Source organism: Equus przewalskii, chromosome 14 (genome assembly GCF_037783145.1).
Source record: "Equus przewalskii isolate Varuska chromosome 14, EquPr2, whole genome shotgun sequence".
NCBI lineage: Eukaryota > Metazoa > Chordata > Mammalia > Perissodactyla > Equidae > Equus > Equus przewalskii.
In genome coordinates, this window is record NC_091844.1 from 58,907,891 (window position 1) to 58,929,673 (window position 21,783).

A 21,783-nucleotide genomic window follows, 5' to 3' on the forward strand; every position below is an offset into this window, starting at 1 on the left:
AGCTGTTCTCAAACTGCAGTGTGCAGCAGAATTGCCTGGGCTGGGTGGGTGGGGCATGTAAAATGGGGATTCCTCAGAGATTCTGACTCAGTAGGTCTGAAATGGGCCAGAGAATTGGCCTTTTTTGTAAGTACCCAGGTGACTGATGCTGGGACTGGTGAGGGAATGGAGCTCGGCCCAGACCAGTTTCTATTGGCATCATTACTAAGCAGGGATTGGCTAATCTTTGTAGATATGCTTAAGTTTTGCTTTTTTGCTTTCTTCTTGAGTTAACCTCTCAGAAATCCATCTTTTGCACAAAGGAGACAGGAAAGCATAGTGGTTAAATGAATGGCCTCTGCAGTCTGACAGTACTGTTTGAATACCAGCTTTAGCACTTATTAGCTAAACGACAGTGTGTACGTCTTAACATCTCTGTTTTCTTGTAGATAAAATAGGAATGGTGGTAGAGTTGTTATGAAGATTCAATGAGATAATACATTTAACGCACATAGTAAGTCTCAGTAAACAGTAGTTATGACTTATTATGATTACTGTTAACATTTTTGAACAGGCAGTAAATGCTCTGTGCTAACCCTGGAAGAGCTAGGTATGTGTCAGCTGCCTTTCAGATACAGGGTGTCTCCTGGAGAGCAAAATGAACACCTCTTCCCTGACCCTCATGGATGAGTCATAAATTGGTGAGCAGCTTTTTACTGCACATCTGTTCCCTGACAGCCCGTTAGAAGTCTGTGGAATAGTTGCCCGAGTTTTTGGGCATGGGAGACCTACACAGCACAGCAGCTTCAATATTGTGCTCTGAAATCTCGGGTCTGATTACTATGGGATGAAAAGGACAGGGACTTTTCATCCTGAGGACAGGGACTAGGAGATTTGCTAGTCTTTTAAACTTATCTTTTCAAGGTACATTTTATTTCTTATCCAGAGTAAGTCTAAGAAGATTTTCTTGGCGACATAATTATTGTGACCCAATAAGGGAAGACAATTTTCTGTTAAAGATTCCTGCTGTTTTCTTAGCAGGTGGAAACTTCTGTGCTCTGCAGAGGCTGTGTGCTGTTATTGTCCTTCCTGGGTTCATTCTTTCCATTCTGAGACGGGAAACAAAACATCCATAGGAAACAATTGGTATTTCCGTTCCTATTTGTACTCCTTTGTGGGGGTGGGGGAGTTGGTTTGATTTTTTTTTTCTTTGTTTTCTTTGTCTTTTGTGCTTTCATTCTGTAGCATTCTCACCTGTGTTTTTTGAAAAGTCAAGTTGCATCATTTGCCACGTGGTCTGGTGAAATATTTGAAATAGAAACTGCCCTGATAGCTCTGGGTCTTACAGTTACTGTGTTCTACCTCCCAGAGGGGTCTGAGCAGCTCCGTCTGACTACGTGTGAGGGATTAGAAAGGGTGCCTCAGGTGTGTCCTACGTTACTCCATGTAAGGTGCCGGAGCAATTTTACCCTGAAGCTAAAGGAAATCAAGACTCAGCATCCCTCATTTGCTAGAACCTGGCCTTTTCTAAGGCACTGGGAGGGAACCTAGTGATGTGTTTATATGTTTTTGTATAAATAGCAAAAATAAGATATTTTTGTATAGTTTTCCATTAAAGACGATCTCAAAAATTTTGTAAGCTTTAGGCTCTACAAATCTGTATCACTCCTGACAATCCTCTCCAGCCACAACTGGTAGATTTTACCTTTGTATAATCAGATAATAAGCGCCTCAACTCCAGGCCAGGGCACACTGGATATTGTGGGAATGCAAGGACAAAGGAGCAGTGGCCACCCAATTAGCTGCTGGTTGCAGAGAAAACTGCAAGCTGGGGCAAGAGCAGACCTCATGGGGAAAACAAGTTACAGACTCCGGGTCTGGTGGACAGAGTTCCTTCTTCAGAGGGGTGAGTAGCAAGTAGCAAGAATCAGTTACCTGTTTCAAAGTCTTTGAGAAAAGTTAATGACCGACTTTTAAATTCTCCTCAAATAAAAATACCATTGCCTATGCATTGTGCTCCAAGCACCCTTAAGCCCTCAAGGGGCTGTGTCCTACAGTGGAGAGCGCTCTGGAGTGTTCCTGGCCCCAGCTGCTTGGCTAAGTAGCCATGTGCCTTTGGCTAAATTATGAATCCCTTCAAGCTTCACTTTGTTCATCTTTAAAATGAGGGTGTTGGATTAGGCAGCCTCGCTCTAAAACTTGAATAATTTTATGATACAGAGGTAGAATTTAAATGATTTCTCTAGTGATATAGGTGTATTTCCATGGGAAAATATGATGCACCTGTCGGGAGGGAGATTGACATATGGAGAAAAATTGGACCATATGGGATTAGGAAATTAAACGTTACCTGCCCCTGCTCAGTAAATGTGCCAAATTTGAGTCTCTCTTCCTAAGAATTGTCTTCCTTTTAGCAAACAAGAAGAAGACGTTATGAGCATTTCCAAAATTAAAAGAATAATCATGTCATGTCAAATGTTGATGTGTGTAGGTAGTGATGTGTTAGGTCTAGGAAGGAAACCTGTATTTTAGACATGTTCTCTGTTATTTAGGAGACTAAAGCTAAAACAAGACTAGCTCAGATAAAGCATTAGCAAACAAAGCTGATAAGACATAACCATAACCTATGATTAATGATGGGCTGATTTAGTAAATTATGGTGCATCCATCGTATGGCATGTTATGCAATCATCAAATCGAACAAACCACATTTATACGTATTGAGTTGAAAAAGTGTAGAAGACATATTGGTAAGTGAAAATAAGCAAGTGGTAGAATAATTTGAAGAACATGATCAGGTTTTTGTAAGAAGCAAAAACAAGACTCTAAATAGGTAATTCTATGTTTGTATAAGCACAGGAAAAGTATGGAATGATACACACTAACATGCTAATACCGGTTACTTTAAGAGGGTGGGATTGGACAGAGGAGGAAGACAGGATTTTTTTTCTTTCTGTAATTCAATTTGTTTAAACTTTTACAACGAGTGTGTATTATAATTTTTAAAAGTGCTTTTGTAAAACACACAAAAAAACATAACCCTTGTTTCCGCAGGCTTCACCAGTCTGTGGATGTACGTTGTGGATCATACAATGGTTATATCTTTCATTCGGCAGTACTCCCCAGTCCCCGCTAAAACTCACCCAGTGATTTTGAAGCCAGCCCTCTCTTGTTTTGGGAGGGGTCTTACACAACACAGAGGCAGATGCTATCTTTGCTCATGGCTGTGTCAGAGCTACAAGATGGCGCCATGTCCCCTCAGATTCCTAAAATCCCAGCAGCGCCTTAGTTCTTCAGGAAGGGGAGTGCTTTTCCTCTTCCTCCCCCGTCACACTCTGCTGGGTAGTCACCAAAGCTGGCCTGCTTGGGCTCTTTGTGCATGTCAACTCTTCTGGGCTGGTCCCACTCTCCTCCAGAAATTCCTGGGCCCCTCTACGTGGGTTCATCCTCCATGGGTATGTCCACACACAATGAACGCTAAATTGTATGATGGAGGCAGAAGTTCAGCGAAGTGAAAGAACTAGGGCCCAGATAGGGCTGTGGGGAGGGATGAAGATAGGGGACATCAAATGTGTGAACTGTAACACCAGCAATATCAAGAAAGAGGAATGAGAGTGAGAAAGAGAAAAGCAGCTGGCCTAGTACTATTGGCTAGTCTGTGGTACACTCTTGTTAAATACAGACAATCTCACAGAATGCCCATGTCAGACAAGGCCACTCTGTGATTGCGATGGATCAAAACAAAAACAAGACCAGTCTGTAATTATGTCTGACTATAATCAAAACAAGAAATTGTCTAGACCACAAAAATGACCACCAAACATTCCTCTATCCTGGGTAACAAGAGTAACTGCTGCTTCTTTTCCAATTACAGCTGTAGGCTTGCTTTGTTCCTCCTGCCTTCTAGATAAGAATTAAAGTCCCAATCATGGAATCAGCCCCGCTTCCTGACAACATCCAATCGGGAGCAGAGCCCCACTTCCTTGAACCCTCCCCAGGATCACTGAACACAAGCCCAAATCCTATCAGAAGCCGTTTTTCACACCCACTTACTGAGGGTATGCAGTCTCCCTCATTGCAACGAGTCAGTGAACCCACAGCTGACTGTAGGGGTGTTCTTGGTGTTTTTTGGCTGGAGGGCACTGAGAAGGGGCAGGCTCTGAGGTGGACGAATGTGTAGAGGCATTGAAGGCAGAGGCCTGGGAGTTTTCACCCTGCCATTTACTTTCCCAGTTGTTGTGAGAAAGTCATTTACATATTTGCACCTTCAGTCCTTGATGGTAGGTGAGTATTAATTCATTGCCTGAATGAACAAGGTGTGTGAGGGCCTTTCAGAGAAAGATCTGACTGTGGCAGAGTACTTCTTTGGAAAGTACTGGAGGGTGAGGGCATGTTGGAGAGGGGGGAACAAATGAGGAAACGTTTGAATTCCAGGATGCCTTACTAATCTGTATTCTACCCACATGGGCAGTTGGTGTCGAAGAAAGAACGTGGACTTTAGGATCAGTCCTAGCTCTACCGCTTGCAAGGTATATGACTTGGAACAGGTTTCTTAACTTCTTCGAGCTGCAGAGCTTGCATCTGAGGAACGAAGAGAATATCACTCACCTCACAGGCTTGAACAGAGCATGCAAACCACCCAGCCCTCGCTGGTGCATAGGGTAGTGGTTGCCCACCAAATGTGCTGTCTCTTTCCTTCACAGTTGGCAATGGACAGTCACTGTAGATTCCTAAAAGAGAAGTGGCCCAAGGAGAGTGAGCATTTTAGGAAGATAGACCTGATGGAGGTGTACAAGATGACCTAAGTGGGGGCTGTAGGCAGACCTGGGAGATGCTGGACACTCCAGCTTGTTTGGCAGTTGCTGACCACTGCAGAGATTGCGTCATATTCTCACAAGCAACACAATTGTCCTGGCTGCACATGGGCAAAGAATGAATGGAGGCATGCCACACAGCGTGTTTTATACAACAAGCCTTAGTGGGATAGGTAGAAGGAAAAAACGCTAAAGTTAGGGATGTTTCTAGAAAGGCAGCCAAACTCTGCGCTGGTTGGAACAGCAGAAGGAACAGATCCCCTCAGAGGGCAGCCGTCAGCAAGGGCGTGACCATTTTTAATAAATAAGGCCATGGGCCATGACGTCTTCCACTTGCGGGTTGTTGCCTGGGCTTTGCAGTCACACAGAGAAGGTCTGCTTCAAATAGGAGGACGATGCTGAGCTCTGAAGCTCGGTTTGGGCTTTCTTCCACATATTGCTTGTTGAGCGACCAAGGCAGGCCATTCCACTTTAGCCCAAGGCGAAATGACTCCAAGGAGGAGAAAATGGACGACAGATGTAAAGGGCTATAGTTCACAACCACTCTTTCCTCACCGGCAACACCTGTGGTAGTTCCTAAATTTTATAGTTAATAATACCCTTGTGAACCTTCAGGCTAGCACATCCCTTGCTTAGCAAGGAGCCTTTGGATCTGGGGCATTTCTATTAAGAAGCAAACAAAAAAAAAAAACCCCCAGTGATTTGTGAATGATGTAAAAAAAAACCCAACCTATAAGTTAGCTGCAGATGGTGTAAGAGAGAGCAAAGTCAAGGCAGTAGCAAGGGACTCCAATGATCTGCATCATCGAATCAATCAACATTTATTGGGCACCTACTTTCTAGGAAGCTGGGCACTGAGGAACTGAAAGACGAACGGGCTGATCTCTGCCTTCATAGAGTCTGTCGTCTAGTGGGGACTCTGACAAATGTATCAACAAATCTAAGGCAAGGCATAGGAAATGTGCCCAAATCAGCATGGTAATGGGGAGAAGGGGATGATTACATCCTCCCAGAAGGATCAAGGTTTTAACATTTGGATTTTATAAGAAGAGGAGGATCTTGAAGAGTTCTTGATCTGGGCTTCAGATCATCAGCCAATAGCCATAGATGTAATGGTCACCTCCTTGCCCCTCTCCCGGAAGTGTGAGGGTCCTGGTCCCTAAAAGACTTATCCTCTCCTGGACCTTTGTGTCTCTGGCCTGAATGCCTGTACCCTGATAGAAGGAAGGACTCAGGAGAGAGGCACCTGCTGCTCAGCTCTATTGATCCCTAAGCACTCTCATCGCCAACATGCAGAGGCCATAGGAATTGGAGACCTATCATTAGGGGACTTTTGGAATCCTAACCAAGACACTGGAGAATAATGGTTGGAAAAGGGGACACTAGTGTCAAAAGTGTACTTCTGCTAAATAACTCATTCAGCTTGCTAAAAGAGAATGGAGGAGATTGGGAATTATGTACCTAGGCCTAGACAGTCTCTCTGCTTGGTTTAACATGGTCATGTTTTTCCTGTTTTGAGAATGAGAAGAAGACAGGTCCTACTTTATAAATATAATAAGAGAACAGCACTAAGATCTGTATACCACTGTCAGTGAGAGAATCCACTCAGCCTATTTAAACTACAAATGAGAGTAGATGTGTGTGTGTGTGTCTGTATGCCTGGACTCCCTTGCATTTAGTTTCAGCGTCCTCCTTTGCAAAATGAGTATACTTATATGTGTATTTAATACATGAACATATTAAATTATATATACATATAAAAGTATATATGTGTATCTATATATAATATAATTATATGTACAGAATATATATAATATTATACATCTGCCTAGCACATAGTGAGCACCAATAATGTTAGCTATATTTTATATTTCAGTATGCACTTTTATGAATTAATTTTTAAAAGCATCTGTCATTCAAACAAGAGAAAGCCATACCTTTGGGAGTTTTGGCTAACTTTTTTATAAGGAAATTTTCAAATGTTTACAACAGTAGAGAAAATAGTCTGATGAACCCCCACGGACCCATCACCTAGTTTCAATAATTGTCAATATCTGACCAGTTCTGTTTTGTCTATGCTCTACATCCCCTCCCCGAGTCAGTTGCAAATCCCAGATCTTATATCATTTCATTTGTAAACACTTGACTATTACAAAATTGGTTTTAAAGCTCGTTTATTTAATATTGCCTCCATGCACAATCTGTTGTATTCATCAATCCATAGATTTCCCACGACACGAGAATCTTTTCCACACCAACATTTGACACAAAAATTGAAACTGAATATTAAATCAGTAACGAAAACTTTGGAGCAGCAGTTTCTTTGCTGGAAAAGTATGTCCGCCTCTCAAGAGATGTGTTCTTTCTAAGGAAGGAACGTTGTGTTCAGTCACTGGTTCCCTCCCGGCGAGAATCCAGAGAGCATTCTTTTATCCATGGTGACCCGTCCCAGGCTGAATTACCCCAGTGAGGGAAGGAGATTTCGCCTCATTACTCAGATTCCTGCGCTCAGAGCAGGATATGATCCATCTTAAAAAAGAAACCATTTCTCCAGACACTTGAAGGTTTTAGGACATACACCCAATACTTGCAGGGGTCAGAGGAACCGTTGTCTGCCCAGAGTGTTCCTTACGGCGCCATTGTCACTTTCGCACCGAAATTTTAATCAAATTTTTTTCCTCAAGGCATTTTGGAACTATGTTAGCATTTTAAATTATTGACTTAAGCTACACACACACGCACATGCACATACACACACCTGCCTAATATTCTTTACATAAGATCATAGTGGCTTAGTGGTTGGGTTCCCAGGCTCCACTTTGGAGGCCCAGGGTTTGTGGCTGGATCCCCAGTGAGGACCTACACACCACTCATCAAACCATGCCGTGGTGGGGTCCCAAATACACAATAGAAGAAGATTGGCACAGATGTTAGCTCAGGGCCAATCTTCCTCACACACACACACAAAAGCACTTTGAGACAGAAGACAGAAACCAGACCAATAACAAAGTCCTCTTTCAACTATATGTTTTTGAAATTCAGCACTACTGCTATGTCGCTACATACCGTCTGACTGACAAAGCGCTAATGTGATAGAAGGCAGGATCAGGCTGTACTTTGAGATATTTTCGAGCTTCTCTGGAGAGGATTATCTCATTTTTTGGTATAATAATAACAGTAGCCAGCATCAGAGTGTCTCAGACCTTGCAGTATTTATATTACTGTTAATAAGACACTTTCACACGAAAGACTGTATTTAATCCTCGCAGCCCTGTGAGGTTGGTATTACATTACTTACAGCGTGTATCAATTCATTTAATTCCTGTCAACAACCCTAGGAGGTGAGTTCTATGTAAATTATCTGCATTTGCAGATGGGCAATGAGGTGATACGGCGGTTAAAAACGCACACAAGGTCGTTAAGCAGGGTTTGAACACAGTCATTCAGACCCCAGAACCCACACTCCTTCTTAAGCAGCACCCTCTCTTGCTGCCTGTGTCCATGCTGTTCTGTACTATCCCACGGTCGCCAACAATTTCCCTTATCACAGTTTATTTGTTATTTTTAAATTGATTCGGGAGTGCTGCGTGGGGTAGAAAATTTTTTTTTTACAAGATTTCTTAGCAATCCTCCTGAAGCTGCCTGTCCGCGTCGGCCCCGGGCACGCAGCTGGTGTGCTCGAACCGATGGAGGGAGGCCGGGGGGCCGGTTACCCCGGGCCAGTTACCCCGGGTCCTCCGGCCCCTGAGCGCCCTGTAGCGGCGTGCGGGCAGCCGCGTGGCGCCACCTGGTGGCCAGAAGGCCCGCAGCGGGAGCCTGCGCGGCGCTCGGCGGTGGGACCCCGCGCTCCTGCCGGTCCGCGCCGCCCTCAGCCGGCCCTCCCGCGGGGATGAAGCGGAGGGTGTCCGAGTCCTCGCAGTTACAAGCCAGCGGCCTTTACGCCGTGTCTGGAGCGCCTGTCCCGCGGCGCCGGCCTCGAGGGGGCGAGCTGGAGCCCGGGCCGGGAGACAGAGGGGGCGCCCTCCAGGCCGGCGCGGGGCGGCTCCCCTCGGTCGGACGGGGCCCCAGGCAGGGCTCGCCTGTGAGGAAGGGGGAATTAAGTTGAAAAGCGGATGGTTTTGCCTAAGGTTTTTTAAAACGAGCTCTTTAACATTTTCAAGTACTTAAAATTCATGTATTTGTGTGTCTATATTTCTTTGTATCCTCACTTATTTCCAGAAAGGTACTAAAGCTGGAATTACATCATCTGTTATTTTTCCCTCACAACAGTCATCTTGGGCTTATGAAAAGTGCAAGTGGAATGGCCCCGAGAGCACTCACCTGCCGAATAAGCAGTGCTGACCAGTGGTGTGGAGGGGCACCTGGCCAAGCTGGAGGACCTCCCGCACGAGGTCTGAGACGCCCTGGTGCTGGCAGACGAGCGCTTCGCCCTGGTGCTGGAGGAAGACGGCGCAACTGTGCAGACGGAAGCGTAGTTCTGGGGCCTGGCAGAGGGCGTGGTGCTTCAGAAGGTGCAGCCCCCATCAGAGCAGGGGCCTGGGTCCCAACTCTCCCTCTCCCATAAGACTGCCAAGAAGATGCATGAGGCATGCATAACTTTCTACCTGCACAAGGTGAACCTGCAGGACTTCCTTGGCTACCTGAACCTGAAGGCAGCTCTCTCTGGCACACGCTCCCTTCCCCATAGTCTGCACTGCACATTCTGAAGGAAGCTCTTCACTGAGCCTTCTTCAGCACACAGGCCACAGGCCACAGGCCACGTGCTGCTCAGCACCTCCTGTTACATGCAGCAGGTCCTGCATGCCACAGAGGGAGGGTAGCCCTCCAAGGGCAAGGCCTCATCCCTCATCCAGACCTGCCTGAAGATGCTGCAATGAAGGCCCAAGTCCATGGAGGCCTTTCTTGGCCAACGACCAGACTGACTGCCTAGTTTTGTGAGTACTGTGTTATCGTGCTTAAGGGTACATCTCTCCATGAAGAGGCGGGGCCTACCTGAACCGTGAGGTCATTCATTATGTCACTCTATTAAGGAGGAGGAACATTTCTGAAGTTTGAATCTGATAGGGAAAACTTGGGCAGGCTGCAGAATAGGTGGTCCCACTTTGTATAGAGATTGAGGATGTGGAGATTGCCAATGAGGGGACTGTTGGGGGCTGGGCTGGACGATGGTGGCCTCTGTGTAGAATGAGGAACCTGAGGAGGGCACCTGGAGACTTGTATCAGATCCTTTAGGCAAGTGTATAGATCTCTCAGAGAGTGAGTGAATTGGGTTAGAGCCTATGACCTCGGGAGAAATTAGCTATGTTGGAGCCAACCCACATACTGGCAAGGCCACCCGGGTTCACAGAGCCAGAAGAAAACCAATACTTGAGGGAAAGGGTGATGTCCACACTCAGACTACAACTGTGACAGTAGGCCGTAGCCCCTAGGTCCCAGCGTGGCATTGACTTGGTAACTGAAATGAAAAAGCCCAAAGGTTAGGAATAGAGTTGGGGCTCCTTAGATAGTCATCCCTTCCTCTTGGACTTCTCCTTCCAATGCTAAACCTTGCAGCATCTAGGTTTAGTTTTATTTAGGGAAAAATTTTTCCTTGTAATCCATAGCTTCAATATGAGCCAATAGAGAAAATGGTTAAAAAGGTAAATGCAATGTTTGCTTGCGTTGATACAAGCACAGCACCTGGGCCAACCAATGTCATCATGTCATTGTCCTATTGTTACTCTTTGATTGGCTGCAGATGGCTAGGTCTTAGCTAGCCCTCATGGCTGGGTGAGCTTTAAGCACTCCTTTCCCTTGAACCTACATCCAGGCCAAAGGTAGGTGAAAAGCCTCTTTGGTCTTCTTTATCTGACCTTTTTACCTGGTCCTTTGAAGGCCTGGGTAAAGGGACTACAGCATTTCTCTAGGCCTAGAGTAGAGCTCTAGGCCAACCACTCCATATCTCCTTTGCCTGGCTTCACCTGGGTCCTGCTGGCAGGGGCAGATTGCCTCCCCATGCAGAAGGCAGTCCCTGTCCTTGTGGCAAGACCAGAGGCATGTGATTCCGAGGGAGTGGAAGAGGCCAAAAGAATGTCTGCCCGACTCTGTACCCTTGACCAGGTCCTAACTGCCTCCTCTTCTAGGGTGGATTAAGGGAACCTTGAGCTGCCCCTCATGGCTAAAGTGTGCCACGACTCTGGTCAAACCATCTCTCTAAAAAGATGTATGGTCCGTTAGCATACAGTTGTTATAAAGCGCATCCTGGATAACAGGGCTGGGAACCAGGAAACAGTTGAAGTAACTAAGGATATTTGGTTTAGAATAAAGAAGACGTTCAAGGACCAATCTCTTTTTAAATATTTAGAAAGTTTGTGGAAGAGGAGATATTCATTCTGTGGGGGATTGAAGGGCGGAATTGGGACCAAGGAATAAATTACGAGGAAGCAGGTTTTTGCCTCAATTTTAAAACTAGCCCCTGGAGATATTCACGAAGGTGCTGCTGACCACATGGCAGTGTCCTGGGAAGGAACCTCCTGCCTGGAAGCCCACCCACTCCTGCGAGCCCTTATTGCAGGCTTTCTGGGACAGTGCTATTTTCAGTGTCCTGCCTGTGATGGTGACTATAAACAGTCGCGTGTCCTGGAAACTCCAGCATGCCCACATTCACTCCACACTCTCTAGAAGGCCTCTTGCTTGTGGAAACAGAATAAGGATGTTTTGTCTAATCATGTCCTGACTTGCGGTTTGTAAAATATGATGATAGAGTTTCATCCAACGCTGAAGGTCTGTAACTCCCTATTTATCAGACGAGATTAAGTAATCACTTTAGATTACGTGGTGAGGTAGTGGCAGAATGGGAGCCAGAACCAAGGGTCTGACTTCTCTCTGGATGTTATTAGAGACTTTTTCTCTCAAAAGGGGCTACCTTGCTCTGATGAGATAGATACAAGAATCATCTCCTGGTTTGGAACAAGCTTCCCCTGTTTAGCGCTGTCTGCTCCTCTCTGCAGATCTTTCCTCCCCTCCCTTTAACACGTCTTCCTAGTGGTGGCTTTTATCTGTTAGTTTGGGATGCCCATGGTACAGCATGAGATGAGACAGAGTTTACTTCTGGGTTGAACTGGTGTATTTCTGAAGATGAGCTCCCTCCTCTTTGCAAGGACAAGCCCTGGTGTCATCTAATGTCCCTATGCTGCTTGTATATTTTGAAGAGTCTTCTATTGCCTTAGACACTGTAAGTCTTTGAGGGCAAGGAACACGAAATCATTACTGTGAATCTCCAGGCAGCTAATAAGGTGTTATACCCGGTGGGCGTTTGATAGATATTTGCTATTTGCTTCTCTTCTTCTCCCATATGAAATCTCAAGATTCCATCATCTAGGGAGCCAGTTCCACCTTGTTGCTCCTCCTCCAAGTTCAGCTTCAGGAGATAAGGCTTCAGGAGGGGAGTGTGTCTTCCCACATATAGCTCTGTTTTACACTTAATGTGTTTATTTGAGTACCTAGATACCATGGTGATAGGTGCCATAGAAATAGAAGGAAAGAGCAGGGAGGTGGAACAGAGAAAGGAAGGACCCCAAACACCAGGGGGCTGGAAGCAGTGTTTTTGTGACACCAATGTTTATTTTGAGCTGGCAGTATTATTTCTCACGTCCTCCGTGCACAGCCTCTCTCCCCCTGGGAATGTAAATACTGTCTGCTTCCTTATGTACTTACGTTCTCTGGGGCTTGAGAGGAGGAGAAATGCTGCATTCAGCGTATAAGGTGACATCATTGTCACTACTTCTTACGTTTGTGTGTCACTTGACACTTTTCACTGCATGTTTACACACGTACTTTCCTCATTTGATCCTATGTCAGGCAGATAGTATTCACCCCTATTTTTTTGAGGAATTTGGGGTTTTCAGAGACTGACTTGTCCAAAGTCACGTGGCCAGTGAGTGGTCATAGCTCAACTCCAGCTGTCTTTTTTTGAGTGGGCCTCCTTATGCTAAGATCGGGCTGTGCAGTGATGGGAATTCAGGGCAGGCTGGACAGACACCCAGGGTGTTTTGGGCAGTGTCATTCAGGTTAGAATGAGCTGTGTGGAGTGATCCAAGTCAAGGGGAAACAGCTGGCACTTCTGCATGAAGCCCACAGAAAAATATCATTGGCTGCAGAGGAAATTTTTCGTCTTGAGACAAAGGAAAACATAAGCCATAAATGTACCCTGCATTCAAGGCTGACAACCGTTCCAGACAGCTCCTTGCCAGCATAAGCGAACTTCAGAACCAATGTGCTAACCCAAACACTGGTCCTGGGAATGGCCACACAGCTGTCTTCACCCGTCCTGAAAGCATCACGGGACAGACTGAGGTCAGGCTGAGCCAAATACAACATGAAATGGAATCCTGGGCATGGCTGGGCATGTTCCAACCTCATTTCTACGATCCCCTTCATGCGTATCTGATGTAGCTAAGCGGTACTGCCTATAAGTCCTGCAACTCCTTGTCTTGGGGTCTTCGCCTCTGCTGGGCCCACCATCTAGAATGCCCTCTGCTTCCCCCCCCCCTCAGCTGACCATTAGTTTCTACTTTGCCATGTCTGACCTGCCCTTGAAGGCCCAGTTCAAATGTTCCCTCCTTGCAAAATGTTTTCCTGATTCTCTCTTACTGAAAGTCATCTCTCCCTCTTCGAACGCCTATGACACCACTAGTTTGAGCTAGGATCTGGTGATGAGAATCAAAGGTCTCTTGCTTCAGAGAGCTCCACTCAGCCCGTAGAAGTTGGGATCAGCCAGACTTCCCGTCCTGTCTAGAGGGGAGGCAGAACTGGCCCCCATCCCCCCATCCAAGCGACCCTGCCCTTTCTCTGCCATCTGTTCATAAAAAAAGAGGGTTGAAAAGGGAGAAGGTGGACTGGTTTTTGGGAGAGAGGTTATTCACTCCACTCTTTGAAGCCAAGAAAGGGGTGGGGATCTAAGAGAACCAGAAAAAAACCAGAGGTGTTTGCAAAAAGGGGAGTTGGGCTTTGTTCTTCCCAGGTGGCTGTTTGCTCGGCCCGCAGACTTCTTGTTCTGCTCTTGCAGTTTGGAGCAGGGCCAAGAGGACGGGAGGGGGATGATGGGAAGGGATACTGCAGAGCAGTGAGGGCCCAGCACCCCTGCCTTGAGGAGTGTGGAAGATGGAGCTGTGTCACCTTTGCCATTGAGGGAAGGAGACACTTGCCCTTTACCCCTCCCTGTTCCTGACCCAACACACTCTGGAGGCCTAGCAAGGGGAGGATGCTATGGGCAAAGAGAAGATCAAGTCTAGACTAGAGCCACAGACAGATCCAGCCTCTATGATGGAAGGGGAGGTGGTGCCGAGGCTTGAAGTTTTAGAATAAACAAGACTGAGTCTTAAATCTGAAACCATTAAAGGTGACTGGAAAGCTATGGGAGGTTAATGGAAATCTATGGAATATGGCAAAGAAGTGATTAAGGAACGCACTATTTAGAAAAAGGACAGAGAACCTGGACTACTTAGGGGCAATTATAGGACCAAAAGTCATGTTTTTATCCCCCAAATAGTTGAGATTATTCAATAAACTGTTTAGAATTATTTTTGCATCTAGCTTCTCTCTCTCTTTTTAAAAATTGTGATAAACAGATAACATGAAATTTACTATTTTAAACCTTTCTAAGTATATAGTTCAGCAGTGTTAAGTATATTCATATTACTGAGCAACTAATCTCCAGAATTTTTAATTTTGCAAAACCGCGACTCTGTACCCATTAAACGACTCCCCATTCCTCTCTTCCCTCCCTAGTAACCACCACTGTACTTTCTGTTTCTATGAATTTTACTTCTCTAGATATCTAATATAAGTGATCTGGATTTGACTTTTTGTGACTTGCTTATTCTGCTTAGCATAATGTCCTCAAAGTTCATTCCTGTTGTCGTGTGTCTCAGAATTTTTTTCTTTTTTTAAAGCTGAATAATATTCCATTGTATGTATATACACGTTTTATTTATCCATTAATCCATCAATAGACACTTGGGTTGCTTCCACCTCTTGACTATTGTGACTAGTGCTATTATGAGCTTGGGTATGCAAATATTTCTTTAAGATCCTGCTTTCAATTCTTTTGGATATATACCCAGAAGTGGAGTTACTGGATTGACTTAGTCTGTTTGGGCTGCTGTAACAGAATGCCATAGAGTGAGTAGTTTATAAACAACGGAAATTTATTTCTCACAGTTCTGGAGCCTGGGCAGTCCAAGATCAAGGCGTCAGCAGATTTGGTGTGTGGTGAAGCACAGCTTCCTAGTTCATAGACAGCTGTCTTTCTGCTGTGTCCTCACATGGCCAAAGAGGTAAGGGAGCTCTCTGCGGTTTTTTTATAAGGACACTAATCCTATTCATAAGGGCTCTGCCCTCACGACATAATCACTCCCCAGAGGCCCCAGCGCCAAATGCTATCACATTGGGGCATAGGATTTCAACATGTGAATATTGGGGGGATACCAACATTCCATCTCTTGCATGGTTCATATAGTAGTTCTGTTTTTCATTTTTTGAGGAAGCTCCGTGCTGTTTTCTGCAGTGGCTACACTCTTTCATATCCCCACTGACAGTGCACAAGGGTTCCTATTTCTCCACATCCTGGCCAACTTGTTATTTTCTGTTTTTTCCATGGTAGCCATCCCAGGGAGTGTGAGGTGATATCCCACTGTGGGTTTGGTTTGCATTTCCCTAATGATTAGAGACATTGAGCATCTTTTCACATATTTGTTGCCCGTTTGTATATCGTCTTTGGAGAAACATCTATTCAAGTCCTTTGCCAATTTTCAAATTGGGTTGTTTGGCTTTTTGTTTTCTTGTGGCTGAATTGTAGAAGTGCTTTATATATTCTGGATATTAACCCTTTATCAGGTGTATGATTTGCAAATATTTTCTCCCGTTCTGTCGGTTTCTTTTTCACTCTGTTGATTGTGTCCTTTGATGAAGCTTCTCTCTTTTACCAGTCTGAAGTTTTTGGGGGACAGGATTGTATTTCAGGGGGGTCTTCAGGAATTGACTGTGGAGTGAAGCATGGAACATACATTGAGGGTGATTAGCAAGCATATTTTTAAAGAGGTGGCATTTACGTTTTGATGGGCAAGGCAGGCCCCAAGTACAAATGCAGACTGGCGGTTTGCCTGTGGCCCCTTTTCTCTCCTGCCCTGTTCTTCCGTCTCTTCCTCTCTGCTCAGGGACAAGGCCCTCTAGCCACTGGGTGTTTAATAAGAGGTTATCAGACGCCTACCGGATGCCAGGCACTGTGCTTCAGATCACAAAGCAGAGCAAGGCAAAGAGCTACCCTCAACATGTGCCGTCCTGCAGGGAGACGAACAAGAGGGGAACTTCAGTGTAATGTGAGGAGTGTGCCCTCAGGTAGGAAAAAGGCAGAGAAGGGCAGCTTCTCCACTCCTCAGACCCCAGTGGTCACCCTTGGGAGACTGCCGGAAGAGGGCGCAGAGTTGCGACGTGGGGGTTAAGGGGAGAATACCGTATCTATTGTGTTACATTTCCCCACTAACACTTGCACCATTTAAAGGTGCAAAAATAGTTCTAGACAGTTTATTGAAGACTCTCAATAAACTTTATTTCCCTTGGAAAATTAAAAGGAGCAATATATGTGGCTGGTAAATTTATTCCCCAAATTAAATGCTTAATAAAAAGATTTGTTGTGTTTAATAACATATTGTGCTTCATATGTGCCAGTCACTGTTCTAAGCACTTTACATGTCTTTAACTTAATTACTCCTCAGAACGACCCTATCAGGTAGGTATTATTATCACTCCCCTTTTGTAGATAGGGAAACTGAGGCACAGGGGGGCTCAATAACTGGCCCAAGATCCCAGAGTAGGAAAGTGGCAGAGCTGGAATTCCAACCCACAGCTTGGCTTTAGAGCGTGTCGTCTCAGCTTCCAAAGGTTTGATTTTTACATGCCAGAAAGTTTTTCCACTTCAGTCAGCTTGATTAAACAGAATATGTTATAAGGTCCTTCCCTTTAAGGCTCCAATTCCAGGGCTGGCTCGGTGGGGTAGTGGTTAAGTTCATGTGCTCTGCTTCAGTGGCCCAGGGTTCGTGGGTTTGATTCTTGGGTGCGGACCTACACACCGTTCATCAAGCCATGCTGAGGTGGCATCTAACATACAAAATAGAGGAAGATTGGCACAGTTGTTAGCTCAGGGCCAACCTTCCTCACCAAAAGAAAAAAAAGAGAGAAAAACCCTCCAATTCCTCACTTGCGCCTTCTGATAAATCCACCATTGACTTAGGTGTTCGCTGTAGCACTTTGTGTCACAGAGCCCTAGGAATGTCTCCCTAGGGCTCTGGCAGTCACCAGTTAGCTCTGTTGTCCAGATAGCCAGGAACCACATTTTAAAAAATAGCTAAAAAAAGAAATCCGTGGACATAAGGGGAAAAAAATCTCTAAGAAAGGATTAAAAAACCCCACATAACCCCAATACCATTCTCACTCAATAAAATTAATAATTCCTTAATATTATCTAATACTAGAGTTCAATTTTCTCGATTATTTCAAAACTCTCTTTTCACAATTGCATGTGGTTGTAGGTCTCTTAAGTCTTTTCTAATCTGTAAAAGAATGTCTTCCTTTTAATTTTTATACATTTTATTTGTTGGCGAAACTGGGTCATTTGTCCTGTGGAATAATTAGGAAGACTGAGAAACACAGTTTAAGATGTCTTGTGGCTCTCTTTGTGTGTAGGCTCCAACCCACTGGGGATGTTCCATCAAAGAATTGTGTTTTAAAGTCACTTGAAATAATTCTTCTCTATGTGATGATGAAATCAACTTGATACACTGTTGGTTTCGTTTTTCTCCGTTTGCTTTTGATTGATTGGGATTGCCTTTTCTAAATGTGAGTCTGTTTTTTAATACTGCAAAATATCTACATGCTGAAAGTTAAAATTATACAAAAGGTCTGAGCAGAGAAGTATAGCTTCCGTGTGCGTTATCCTCCCATTGTTGTTTGTATCTATGTATACTTGTATTCTTCCTCCCTTTCTAACAAAAAAAGGTAGCATACTATGCTTACTCTCTGACCTTGTATTTCTGGAGGCCATCCTTCTTTTTACAGCTGCATAACACTTCACTGTGTGCACATTCCAGAACGTATTCAACCAGTGCCCTATTGATGGACATCTGAGTTGTTTCCAGTCTTTGCTGTTACAGATAGGGCTGCAGTGAATAACCTTGAGTGTATGTCATTTCATAATTTTGGTAGTTATATTTAGGGTGGACTCCTAGAACTGTGATTGGTGGGTCAGAGGGAAAAGGCACGTGAAATTTTGCTTGACATTACAAAACCCTCCTCCACAGAGATTGTACCATTTTGAATTCCCATCAGCAATGTAGGAGAGTGACTGTTTCCCCAGAGCCTCACCAACAGGGTCTGTTGTCACGCCTGTGGATTTTTGCTTATCTGAAAGATGAGAAATGGTATCTCAGGATAGTTTAAATTTGCAATTCGCTTGTTATGAGCAACGGTGAACATATTTTCATTTGCTTTTCTTTTTCTGTGAAATGCCTGTTCATCTCTCTTGCCCATTTTTCTATCAGGTTATTGGGCTTTTTCTTTGAAGTTCTTTAATTGTTAAGGATATTAGCTCTTTGTCTGTGATATAATTTCCAATTATCTCTCCCAGCTTTTCATTTGCTCTTTGATTTTACTTACAATTTTTTTTTATTGCCATGGAGCCAAATTTATTAATCTTTTTTCTTATTACTTCTGGGTTTTGCCTCTCCTAGGTTATAAAATATTTTACCCATTTTTTTCCTATTATTTGTATGGTTTCATTTTTACATTTAGATCTTTGGCCCATTTGGAATTATTCTGGTTTTTAGTGTGCGAAATGAATTCAATTTTGTCTTTTTCCATATAACTATCCAATTGTATGGTATGGAATTATATCTGGGATATTTATTTCTGAGAAGATATAATGCAGACCCAATAAAAATGTTTTTGGAACAAGTTTGTCCATAATTCATACTTAGGCAGTGAGACTATAAGTATTTGAGTGTCTACTATGTGCTGGAGGAAATTTAAAAAAAGCGTAATCATCTCGATAGACATATCTAAAAGTCAAGTCGACTAACCTTGAGGGGAGTAGGGCCATGGAAAGAGTCAAATGAGTGCTGTAGACAGGGAGGGCGAAGAATTCAGGGAGGGAGAGATCTCCATTGGGGGGAGTGACCCTGGAGGCTTCAGGGAGGAAGCGTCTTCCGGTTAGTCCTTGGAGGATGAGTAGGAAGAAGACTGACAGGAAGAAAACAGAGGCACATCCAGGCAAGAACAGTATTGTGAGTAGAGGTCAATGGGAGCCCCTAAGGGCGTTTGGGGGACCAGGTAGGCAAAGCTGGTCAAATAAGGAATGCCTTGAGCATCTGACACTGTTCACCGTGACTGCGAAGCAAAGCTCTCCGCTCCCTGTCTTTAGTCGCCAGGGACGGGAGCCTTTCAGAGGATCCAGTTACACGCAGAACCACTCCCCAAGGAGCTCATTTCTGGAGGCAGAGCGCTTGCAGATGCTGAGACTTGCTGCGGCTGAGGCCCATGGGGAAAGAGACTGCCAGCGTTTGGATTTGATGCTGCTCTCAATCCTTCCATCTTGGCTGGCGCTCATGGTGTGAGGACCCCTGGGTCTGCACCAGGACACAGCCAGCCCTCCACGGATGGAAACACAACAGCTGCCTGGCAGGGCGGCGGAGGCAGCCACCCAGGCTTGGATGGGCTTCTGCTTACAAGGCCTCTGGGCACGAATCTTCCTCCTCCTCCTCCAAGTATCAGAGTGAGCGATGGCATTTATGGGGGGGAGGGTCACGGGGAGAGGCAGGCAAGTCTAACGGCCTAAAACAGGCACCTCACCACCTGTCGCACACGAGCGCCTCAGTCCTTTGAGAGTTAGCTTAAAAACGGCCCTTAAATTCCCGGTTAATCGTTTTGATTTGGTGTGTGTGTTGGGAGGCTTTGTGGTGCTCCCTCCTCTATGACTCCCCGGAACCACATCTAGGCCCCACAGCCACACCTTTTCCTCTGGGCTGCCCCTGGATTGCAAAGGGTCCCCCTTTACTATGTATTCTCCCATTCAGGACAGGGTGATATTGCTGGCTCACCTCCCAAAGGGATTTCTTTAGCTTCCTTAGGCAATCCATTTCCATTTTAAGCAACTCCTACTTAAGTCTAACCTAATGCTCTCATGCTGCAGAAATGGCAAATGCCTGAGTATACCTTTTTCCCTTAATTACAGGCTGGACTATTGTTCCCCTTAGAGAGCTACATGATGGGATGGACAGAGCATGGGTCTCAGGTCAGATGGAGCCCTGGCTCAGTCATTACCAGCTGGGTGACCTCAGGCAAGTGACTTAGCTCTGAACCTCTTTCTGCTCCATCACCTGGTTGTAGTGAGGACTAAATAACACAGACGTAGTGCCTGGTTCATGCTCAGAAGGCTATGAAAATCAGTTACTTTGATATATTTGAAAGCCTTTGTTGGTGCAGCCCCTAGCCTTCTGTTTTGAGCCCCCTAACCTTAACCATCCTGTTTTCCAGCACTTTAATCTGTCCCCCTCTTTGAGTGCATTGCTGTCCGCTAAGGCACTGAGCTCCCCCAGAAGCCTCTTTTGATCCTGCACAACAGAAATACTCCTTTCCAGGCAAGGTTTCTATACCACGAACTGGCTCTAGGCCCAAGGAGGCTGCCCCAGGAAGACAGCGTTCCCTGGACGCTGCTCACAAAACAGGAGCAGACAGAGGCGCCTGTGTTTACCATCTTGTCCTCAGTTACCTGACACCAGTCTCCATGGGAATTAGCAAAAGACATCTCAAATTTCGGAGTACATATTTCTATCTGAGGTCGAGCTGTCTATCTTCTCTCTCCATGGACCTGTACCACATCCTCCCAGAAATAAGTGACCCAGCCTCCTTGTGGAATGACCTGTACAGAGAGCATGCCTTCCTGAGTACAGGACGAGAACTGGGACAATACATGAGGGAGAGATGAGGCTCTTGTGAATTAGACAGGGCACACACAGCTGGTCAGGAGCCAAGTCATTAATCACTTCCCTTTGGGGCAGTCAGGAACTGTTTTTCTCTCACCTTTACCCCTCTCTTTTGCATCTTGCAATCCCCTTTGATAATCAAGATGGCGGTACAGGACAGCATGTACCCCAGGAGCTCTCCGTAACTTTAGTTCAGTGTCTCCTTTCCTCCTTTGTCCTTGGGTAGCCACACTCACACCCAGCACACCCAAGTCTTCAAGTGCCCCGCCGACCCGCCCCCCTCCTCCAGTCTCGTTTTCCCCTGGGGCTGGTTTTAGCCATTGTCCTACCCTTAGAACTTCATTGCATCTCACTATCTCAGCACCAAAGTGTTAACAAACTAATTTAATTAATGTTTCCAAGCTAAATGAGAGAAGACCAGGAGGTACTCCAGGTTTCCTGCTGAGTTCTCTGTATAGGTCCAGACACACCTGTGATTCTGACATTGGGAATTTCTTATAAAGCAGAAGATGCTTTTGCGAGGGTGAGTCATTCAAGCACCCTCATATTATACTGGATACCAAAGTTTTCCAAAAATTAAAAACAAAATTATGAGATGACCATCATGCTCATAAGCAATAAACTGACTTCTGATTGGGACCGGTACTTTACTCAAGTATGACATAATAAAGATAATCTGATGCCTATTTAGTGATATTATTTTAGACTTCCTTCCAGCCCGCATTATCATTAGCCATTGAGGAAGATTATCTTTTAATTTGACTTTTCTATGATAATGTGTAGTTTCTGATAAGCTGTAGACTTTTTTCTCCAAAATGTAGAGTAGTGGTCTTCAAGGTGTGGTCCAGGAGCCAGCAGCATCAGCTTCACCTGGGAACTTGTTAGAAAGGCAAATTCTCAGGCCCCAGCCCACACCTGCGGAATTAGAAATTCTGAGGTGGGGTGCTGCAGTCTGTGTTAGAACAAGCCCCTCAGGG

The 21,783-nt window shown here is 45.1% G+C and overlaps 1 long non-coding RNA gene and 1 pseudogene across 1 annotated transcript; both read left to right on the forward strand.

Moving 5' to 3' along the window:
• The first annotated feature begins 8,807 nt into the window (after positions 1-8,807).
• Positions 8,808-17,188, forward strand: LOC139075788 (lipid transferase CIDEC pseudogene; annotated as a pseudogene).
• A 1,742-nt stretch (positions 17,189-18,930) lies between these two features.
• Positions 18,931-21,394, forward strand: LOC139075789 (uncharacterized). Its single transcript, XR_011526578.1, has 2 exons — positions 18,931-19,596; positions 20,056-21,394. It is a non-coding gene; the product is annotated as an uncharacterized lncRNA (long non-coding RNA).
• The last annotated feature ends 389 nt before the right edge of the window (positions 21,395-21,783 follow it).